Below are 10,619 nucleotides of genomic sequence, written 5' to 3' on the forward strand. Positions count from 1 at the left end.
GTACAGACTGAAGCCCTCGAGTGAAGGTATTGCAGAGATCGTTGTTGTGGTCAGAGGGTATTTCTGATGTATGGACAGTCGTGATGCTCCTTAGCTGAGATGGTTCCATCAGTGTGAAATATTCACTAAATATGCAAATGGAATCTTTGGAAAGAGATCTATAGCACGCCCCATTGAATGTAGCCATCCTAAAAGTCAATATCGACCCTTTAACAAGCTTTGACACAAGTTAGAATTAAAGTCAAACATGAAACTCCATCGATGCAAATCAAGAGATCTGGCTGATTGAGAGACCTCTGACTGGGATCTAAGGGGTAACCTTTCTCCTTGTGAAGAGTCCGAAGTTGGTGTAAAGAGACTTTTAGGACATACGGATGATACCCGGTATGTGATTCATTTTTTGCGCACCCATTGATTTGCGCCAGTCTTATTTGGAATAGGATAAAGTAGCGCTTGCTGCAGTATTTTACATGCAGACCATCACTGTGTAAAAATAGGGATTTTTGTGTACTCATCATAAAATCCTTTTCTCCGAGCCACTCATTGGGAGACACAGGACAGTGGGTGTATGCTGCCACTAGGAGGCTGACACTAAGTGAATACAAAAAGGGTTAGCTCCTCCTCTGCAGTATACACCACCCACTGGCTCCAGATCAAACAAGTTCATTGACCAAGCAGTAGGAGATTAACAACATTAACAGTAGGTACAACATGTCAACAAGAAGCTACCATGGGCATGTTCTTTCTTTCTCTGTTTCTTTTTCTTTCTCTCTCTCTGTTCTTTCTTTCTCTCTCTGTTCTCGCTTTCTCTCTGTTCTTTCTCTTTTGCTTTCTTTCGCTCTCTGTTCTCTTCCCCTCTTTCTCTCCCTCTCTGTTCTTTCTTTCCCCTTTCTATTTTCTCTCTGTTCTTTCTTTTCCCTCTTTCTTTCTCTCCATCTCTGTTCTCTTTCCCCTTTTTTCCTGTCCCCTTTCTCTCTTTGTTCTTTATTTCTCTCTTTTCTTTTTTCTCTCTCTGTTCTTTCTTTCTTTGCCTCAGTACCAGTCAGTGTGCCCACAGTACCAGCCACTGTGCCCACAATGCCAGCCACTGTGCCCTCAGTACCAGTCAGTGTGATCAGCAGTGCTAAATGGGTGTGGTTGGGGCGTGGACATGGGTGTGACTAGTTGTGAAATGGGTATAGTCGGGCAGCCGGTAACCAATCATAGTGGAAGTCGTCTGTTTCCATCAACTTTGTTATATATAGGCAGTGGGCACCTCTAGCAAGGTGGGCATGAGATGGTGGGTCTTGTCACTTCTGCCTCACACATAAGTTATTATGAGGTGTACTTTATTCCTGCCACATTTCTTTTTTGGCCTACCGAGAGAAATGTTTTGACCAGTTGAAAGTTATACAATATGAGGATTGTGCATGTGTGCGCTGCCCGCATGTAGTAATATATATACAGTCATATGTTAAAGTTTGGGCACCCCTATTAATGTTAAGCTTTTTTCTTTATAACAATTTTGGTTTTTGCAACAGCTATTTCAGTTTCATATATCTAATAACTGATGACTCAGTTATATTTCTGTATTCAAATGAGGTTTATTGTACTAACAGAAAATGTGCAATCTGCATTTTAACAAAATTTGACCGGTGCAAAAGTATGGGTACCTCAACATAAAAGTGACATTAATATTTCGTAGATCCTCCTTTTGCAAAAATAACAGCCTCTAGTCGCTTCCTGTAGCTATTAATGAGTTCCTGGATCCTGGATGAAGGTATTTGTGACCATTCCTGTTTACAAAACAATTCCAGTTCAGTTAAGTTTGATGGTCGCCGAGCATGGACAGCCCGCTTCAAATCATCCCACAGATGTTCAATGATATTCAGGTCTGGGGACTGGGATGGCCATTCCAGAACATTGTAATTGTTCCTCTGCATGAATGCCTGAGTAGATTTGGAGCGGTGTTTTGGATCATTGTCTTGCTGAAATATCCATCCCCTGCGTAACTTCAACTTCGTCACTGATTCTTGCACATTATTGTCAAGAGTCTGCTGATACTGATTTGAATCCATGCGACCCTCAACTTTAACAAGATTTCCGGTGCCGGCATTGGCCACACAGCCCCAAAGCATGATGGAACCTCCACTAAATTTTACTGTGGGTAGCAAGTGTTTTTCTTGGAATGCTGTGTTTTTTAGCCTCCATGCATAACGCCTTTTTGTATGACCAAACAACTCAATCTTTGTTTCATCAGTCCACAGGACCTTCTTCCAAAATGTAACTGACTTGTCCAAATGTGCTTTTGCATACCTCAGGCGACTCTGTTTGTGGCGTGCTTGCAGAAACGGCTTCTTTCGCATCACTCTCCCATACAGCTTCTCCTTGTGCAAAGTGCGCTGTATTGTTGACCGATGCACAGTGACACCATCTGCAGCAAGATGATGCTGCAGGTCTTTGGAGGTGGTCTGTGGATTGTCCTTGACTGTTCTCACCATTCTTCTTCTCTGCCTTTCTGATATTTTTCTTGGCCTGCCACTTCTGGGCTTAACAAGAACTGTACCTGTGTTCTTCCATTTCCTTACTATGTTCCTCACAGTGGAAACTGACAGGTTAAATCTCTGAGACAACTTTTTGTATCCTTCCCCTGAAAAGCTATGTTGAATAATCTTTGTTTTCAGATCATTTGAGAGTTGTTTTGAGGAGCCCATGATGCCACTCTTCATAGGAGAATCAAATAGGAGAACTACTTGCAAGTGGCCACCTTAAATACCTTTTCTCATGATTTGATACACCTGGTTATGAAGTTCAAAGCTCAATGAGGTTACAAAACAAATTTAGTGCTTCAGGAAGTCAGTAAAAAGTAGTTAGGAGTGTTCAAATCAAGAAAATGATAAGGGTGCCCATACTTTTGCAGCGGTCAAATTTTGTTTAAATGCAGATTGCACATTTTCTGTTAGTACAATAAACCTCATTTGAATCCAGAAATATAACTGAGTCCATCAGTTATTAGATATATGAAACTGAAATAGCTGTTGCAAAAAACAAAATTGTTATAAAGAAAAAAGGTTAACATTAATAGGGGTGCCCAAACTTTAACATAGGACTATATATATATATATATATATATATATATTTATTTTTACTCCGACCCCTATTTAAACCCTGCCCCTCCGACCGCCATCCACTTTCCCATGCTCCTGTTCCAATCCTGGGGTCTTTTTTGTCCCCCCTTGGTCCTCCAAATGCTGAACATCTGGGACATCACTAACATTGTTCAATGTGCGCATGTTCGTCGCCAGATGCAGCGTCGTGTCCAGTTTATGAGGAGACGGCGACTTGTCTGTGGCGTTAACCCCTCTGCTGCCATGTTGGGCACAGCCTGCGACGAGGAGCATCTCTTCCTGTGTATCCGGCCACAGGCTGCACACCGGAGGCTGCTTCTTCTCTCTGGGGAAGTTCATGAAGCAGAAGCCTCTGTGTGACTCATGTGAAGTAACTTGTCTGACAGGTCATGGGTCCAGGTCAACCGGTGATTGCAGACTATTAGCTGGTTTCGATGTTAGGTACAGGTGAGTCAGGACTAGATGTTGGATGGAAGCCTTCCAGTATTTGTAAGGCCTCGTGCACATGTTGAGTATTTGGTGAGTTTTTACCTCAGTATTTATAAGGCCTCGTGCACACGCTGAGTATTTGGTGAGTTTTTCGCTCAGTATTTGAAAGGCCTCAAGGACACCGAGTATTTGGTGTTTTTTTACCTCAGTATTTGTGAGGCCTCGTGCAACATTGTGTATTTGCTGAGGTTTTTTTTACCTCAGTAGTTAACCCCTTCCCGCCCCTTGACGCACCGTATGCATCATGAAAACTAGTAACTTCCCAACCCAGAGTCGGGGCCCTGGCTACCCTTAATCCACCCCTGCTTGACACGTACCATCTGAGAGCCCTCACAAGATCCAAAGAGTGAAGAGATTTCTCCACACGGTACACCGGTGCTGGACAAATTGAGGGTACAACAATATCCTCGTTAAGGTGGAATGAAGACACCACTTTTAGAAGGAAGGGTGGCGACGGCTTGAGGACCACCTTGTCTCAGTGAAAAATCAGAAAAGGAGCTCGGCAGAAAAGAGCAGCTAACTCCGAGACCCTTCTGATCGAAGTAATCGTGACTAGAAAGGTGACCTTCCATGAGGTGGGAGAGAGATGTCCTGTAACGAATGGTTCAAAGGGAGATTCATGCAGGATACGTAGGACCAGATTAAGGTCCCAGGCGTCTAAGGGCGCTCTATAGGGAGGCACCACATGGGAGACTCCCTGAAAAAACGTTCTCACCTGTGATTTGGAAGCGATCTTACACTGGAACAGGATGGACAATGCTGAGAGCTGCCCTTTGAATGAGCTTGACACTAGGCCTGAGTCCAGACCGGACTGAAGGAATTCCAAAATGGTGGGAATGTTGAAAACAAGCGGACGCCGACCTCTATCTCTGCACTATTCAAAAAAGATTTTCCAGGTCCAACGATAGATGTGCACCGACACCTGCTTTCCACCATTGGAAGCTATCTCACGGGAAAAACCCGTTGGGTCAGAACCCAGGGTTCAACGGCCAAGCCATCAAACACAGGGTCCCGGAGTTCTGGTGGTAAATCGGATCCAGAGAAAGCAGGTCTGGTCGATCTGGTAGTCGCCAAGGGATGTCTGCGACCAGTTGGACCAGTTCTGCGTACCACGCTCGGCGTGGCCTTTCCGGAGCAACTGGTATCACCCGACTCCATGGAAGGACCAGGGCGTCCACCCCGATGGCTCTCGGGTCCCAGCACAGGGCCACAAACTCGGGCACCTTGGCATTTAACCAGGAAGCCATCAGGTCCACGTCTGGAATTCTCCAGCGAAGACAGATCTGCTGGAAAATCTCTGGATGGAGAGACCACTCTCCCAAGGCTAGGCCTTGACGGCTGAGGAAATCCTCGGCCCAGTTTTCCACTCCTGGAATGTGAACGGCCGAGATAACCAAGTGGTTCTGTTTGGCCCAGCGAAAGATGTGTTCCACCTCGCGCATCGCAGCTTTTCTGCGAGTGCCCCCTTGATGATTGATATAAGCCACAGCCGTGGCATTGTCCCGACTGGATACGGATGAGGCGGCCTGCTAGGAGACGATGGAACTGCCACAGGGACAGCTGAATCGCTCGGATTTCCAGGACATTGATGGGAAGACGTGGCTCCTGAGGAGAACAACTTCCTTGGGCAGTGTAATGACGAAAAACAGCTCCCCACCCGAGGAGGCTGTCGTCGGTAGTGACCACCAGCCAATGGCCAGGTAGAAAGGACTTTCCTTGGAAGAGGGAGGACCAGAGCATCCACCACTGAAGTGTCTGCTTGACCCGCGGGGTCAGCCAACACGGTCGATCAAGGGAAAAGGGGCTTTTGTCCCATGCATCCAAAAGTGCATGTTGAAGAGGACGAAGATGCTGCTGTGCAAATGGAATTGCTTCCATTGCGGCTACCATCTTCCAGAGGATCCTCATACCGAAACGGATGGAATGAGGAGACGGTTGACAGAGTGCTCGGGGCTCCCTGCTGAAGGGCTAAGACCTTGTCCCGCGGGAGAATCACAAACCCTCGGGAAGTGTCCAGAATCATGCCCAGGAAGGAAATTTGTTTAGAAGCTTTAGGTCCAGGATGGGTCTGACTGTACCATCCTTCTTTGGGACCACAAACAGATTTGAATAGAAGTCCTCGAACCTTTCATTCTCCAGGACTTGGTAAAAGGATCATTCCCTTGTTCCCGCTTTAGGGGGAGGGACGGGAGGCAAAAAAACGGGTATGAGGGGGGAAAGAAAATTCTATTTTGTATCCGGAGGACACCAGATCCTTGACCCACTCGTCTTGAACGACTGCAAGCCAGGCATGGCGAAACAGGAGTAGGAGGCCGCCTACTCTGCTGGTATCAACCGGACAGGGTTGCAAGTCATTTAGCCGAGGGTCTTTGAGGTCTGGATTCCCTAGATCTGGCCTCTTTGGGGGTGAGCCTTCCATGGCTGGTTGGGTTTGTACGAGGCCTGTGGACTCTTATCCCTATGAGCACGGCTCCTCGAACCGGAGGAGCTAGCCGTAGAGGACCACCCGTAATTGCTGCGAAAGGACAGGAATTGTGTCTGCAGCTGTCGGCGGATAGGGCGCCTAACTCTCTGCTGGATAAGTGACTTACTGGTCCCGCCTGTAGCATCTGAAATAAGCTGGTCCAGCTTTTCTCCAAATAAGTTGCCGCTGTGGTTAGGGAGAGAGGTTAAAGATATTTTTGAATGCAGAGTCCGCTCGCCAGTCCTAGAGCCATAGCTCCCTTCTAAAAGCTACTGCGTTAAAGGATGCATGCACAGAGCAATTAGCCGCTTCTAGGGAGGCGTTTACCAAATAGTCGCCGGCCAAGGAATTTTGATTGGCCAGTTCATTCTTCTGTATGGCCTTATGCAGGGAATTTGCCCAAGAAGTCAAGGCTTTGGCAACCCAGGTTGCTGCAAAGGAGGGAAAAAGTACTGAGCCTGATGCCTTCGAAAACTGAATGGGAGAGGCTGTCAATCAGGCGATCTGTGGGATTCTTAGTGGAGGATCCGTCCCGCAAAGACAGAAGAGTCTTGGAGGTTAAAAGCGATATTCTGTCCAATGCTTGCGGAGGTCAGATGAGAAGGGATCTCTGGTCTCAAAGAGATCTCTGACCTGCCAAACATTTGTCTGGCCGCTCCCTATGTTGCCGAACTATGTCCTGGAACTCAGGGTGACTGGCAAACACCCTATGAGGACGTTTCGTCCTTTTTGAAGAATACAGCGGTTTCTGCGTTGATAGTAGTAGGTTCTTCTTCAACCTGCAACGACTGACGGCCTCAATGAGACTATCCACTGTAGCCTGATAACCTGGAAACTCTAGGTCAAGTGGCCCATCAGACTTGGGATCGGAGTAGTGTTCGCAATAAGTCCCTGAAAAGGGAGAGCGAGAAATGGAGCTAACGGACGCGGAGGCGCCAGAGAGCCTGGGGGACGAGCTATGAACCAGTTTCCTAGATGCCTGTGTGGGTTTTAATCGAGAACGGCCCCTGCAGGCCGATGGTTCCCCTGATGTAGGGGAATTCTCTGAGACAGGCAAATTAGTAGTCCTGCTCCTGGAGGGATCCTGAAGAGACTCAATCGCCTTGGTTAGGGAAGCCATAGATAGCAATAATGACGAAACCCATTCTGGGGTACTACTCACCGTTGGATCGGACAAGGTGGGTGGCTCCTGAGCGCATTTAGGGTCACAAGCATCACAGAGCAGAGTATTCTGTCCTCTTGGTAACGCAGCCTGACAGGAAGTGCGTGAAGCAAAAAACACTGTTTTGCTGGACTTTTTGGAGGATTTAGGTAGGGACATGTGTTGTGAATTCCCTGGCTCAGACTTCTGAGCCGAAGCTCCCCCTGCTCCCTCCGGTGGTTACTGGAGGTAGTGGAGCTGGCCAGATTGACATAGATCTGCCACCTGATGATGACGATTGGAGATCTGAGGTTATGGATTGGAGTATTTAAGTCTGCAGACTTCCTGCAATCCCTGCTGGTGATTGCTTTCCTGTGCATTCAGAGGTCTGATGTCTCCTGCCCTGTTCATGCATTGTTCAGCTAAGTGATTCATTTGCTAATCCTTTGCATCTGATCTGGTTTTGTCTGCTTGTTGTGCAGGTTAAGCTTGCTCCTGCTGGGGGCTGTGCTGGACCACCGCTCCACATGTTACTGCTTGTGTCAGTTTGTTCAGTCCCCTGTGATATTGGTCTCTTTTGTTTTGCTTCCAGTTAATACCGGAGTGCTGATATAGTGGGGGCGAAGTCGTGTGACTTCAGTGTTTTTTTGTACATCAGATGGGTTGGATTTTTCAGGGTTTTTTGCGTGATTGCAGACAGTGTCTTTCCTTTCCTATCCTGTCTAGTCAGTTTGGACCCCATCATTTGCTCAGTCTATTTTTCTGCCTGCGTTTGTGTTTCATCTTGTCTCACCGACAATATATGTTTGGTGGCTATCTATTCCTTTGGGGTCTGCTCCGGGGCAGTTTAGATTTCACCTTTCTTGCTTTAGGCTTAGTTAGCTCTCCGGCTGTGCCGAGGCGTCTAGGGCATTGTAGGTACGCTCCACGGCTACTGCTAGTTGTGTGGATAGGATCAGGGGTCTGCAATCCGCTTAGTTACCAACCTCTCTGGTTTTATGGTGGCTTAGCCTGTTCCTGCCATCCTCCTCGGTGACCCATTCATAACAGACATGCTGTACCCCTATATACTGCAGGGAAGACTGTGTGTGTGCAGCTGTAGATCAGCAGAGCTCTTTGAGTGGAAAAGGGCCTGAGAGCAGTGTAGCACTTACCCAGGTCCTGCGCCTCTAAGGCTAATTTCACATTAGCGTTTTTTTGCGCAGTGCATCATGTGCAGTAGAAACGCATACAAAAAACGCATCTTGCGTTTTTGCATGCGTTTACGTTTTTATGCGCGTTCGTTCTCTAGGGGTTAAAACCAGTGTCTACACATTTTTACGCCAAAAACGCATGCGCACGAAAACGCAGACGAGCGCATGTTCACGTGCACGCCTGCGTTCCCATAGACTGTAATGCGTTATTTTGCCGCATTCCGTGCGCATGCGTTTTTTTTTTCTTACGGCGGACCCAAAAATGCAACAGGATGCGTCTGGTGCGCCTAGGCACACACCTTGAAAAAACGCATGAGCACAAAAACGCATACCAACATGTGTAAACGCAAGACCATGCGCACGCCATGTTAAACATAGGTACGCATGGACGCACACAATGCACTGCACAAAAAAACGCTAATGTGAAATCAGCCTAAGAAGCCTTGTCCCCAGCGGTGCAGCGACGGTCCTAGATGCGAACACAGGGTCCCTGTCTTCGTCTGAATATGTCCGCCGAGATCAGGAAGGCGTTTCTCGCAGGTGGGCGATACCGCAGACGTTACGCGTGGTTGTGGGCAGGGTTACCGGCTTGCGACCTAGCAAAGGACCAAGCCGGGGACTAAATTACAGGTGCCCGGCCGGAAAAACCGATCGGCTCACGACGCGCTCGGAAGCCCCCCCCCCCGATCAAAAACACTGCCGGAAGCCTGGAGGGAGTGAAGAGCAGAGCTACCACTCTGCATGCAGGACAGGGCTGCGGCAGGAACCCTCAAGTGCAATGGGAGCAGCATGGACACCATGGGAACCTCTGTGTATCCTAAGGGTTCACTCCCCTAGGATTTCACAGGGCTATGTCCGGCTGTAGCCTGGCTCAGAAGGGGGTTCATGGAGGTGCCACTCCATGTTCACGTCTGATGCTGGTGCGGGGAGATCGGCGCCCTGAAGGCAACCGTCGCCCATAGTATAGCTCAGGCATGGTATCCCACGTCGCAGGAGAGGATACCATGTTGTTGGTCGGGGGAGATTGGCCCCTTGAAAGGGTCCGTCGACCCAGTCATCCTCATGAAAAAGGGTTAAAAAAGTAAAAATCTGAAAAATAAAAATAAAGTGTGGTCTGAATAGCAGACCCCGTGTGCCTCCTTCGGACACCAATAATGAATTGGTTCAATCCGGAGCCAGTGGGTGGTGTATACTGCAGAGAAGAAGCTAACCCTTTTTGTATTCTTCACTTAGTGGCAAGCAGCTTACACCAACGGCCCTTTGTCCCCCAATGTGGCGAAGGAGAAACATGTATGTGAAGCAGCGCACTGACTTGCATTGGTGTTGATCCAACGTTTCCTCTCTTCTTGTGATCACCGTCCTCTTTCTTGCTTTGTGAAGATGACGCATCCTACGTCACTACGTCATCCACAGGGTCCTCCGTCGCACTCCTGTGCAAGCGCATTTGTCTCTGCCCTGGCAAAGTATAGTATTGTGCATGCGCTGGCGCTCTTTGCCTATTCCCCTCTCATAAACATTATAGTTCTTTCCTCTGCCTTCGGCAGGACACAGAAGTGCGCCTGCGCAGAAGCACGATGGAGGACACTGTGGATGACACAGGATGTATCATCTACACAAAGCGAAGAAGGATGGGAATCAAAAAGAGAGGAAGCACCGGACCAAGACCAGCGTTGGTAATCGGACCTTTCCTTAAGTGAGTATAATAAAAGCTATTTTTTGTGTTATGCAGAGCAGCTTGGGGGAAACCGTATTCTAGAATGCTGTATATGAGGGCGTACAGGTGCTGGCCCGACATTATATGGGAAACACCTGGTGACAGGTTCCCTTTAAGTGTTAAGGCACCACTCCAGTGTTTTTTTATTTTACACCTGGAGTGTTACTTTTAATCTACGTTCCCTGCCCCTACTCTTATACATACCTGCTGCTGTTTTCACCTTCTATCACCGCTGCGCCCATCGGTTTGTGACCTGCCGGCAGTCAAGTACAATGTAAGTCTAGGAAAGCCTTGTTCTGGCTCTTACTGATACATTGAGAGCTTGTGAAGTAATTTCTGACTTACGGTTAGTCAGAAGTTGCAGTCACAAGATGGAACTGCGGGACTAGATCGATGGTGAAAAAAGGTGAAGATGCCAAAGGGTGAGTATATATGCGGGGGGACCTTACAATACAAGCACCATTCCTGCACTGAAAAAAAAAAATCCACCTCAAAACGCTGAAGTGGTGTT

This window comes from Dendrobates tinctorius, unplaced genomic scaffold, assembly GCF_039654945.1.
Source record: "Dendrobates tinctorius isolate UK_male_01 unplaced genomic scaffold, ASM3965494v1 ptg000158l, whole genome shotgun sequence".
NCBI classification, from domain to species: Eukaryota; Metazoa; Chordata; class Amphibia; order Anura; family Dendrobatidae; genus Dendrobates; species Dendrobates tinctorius.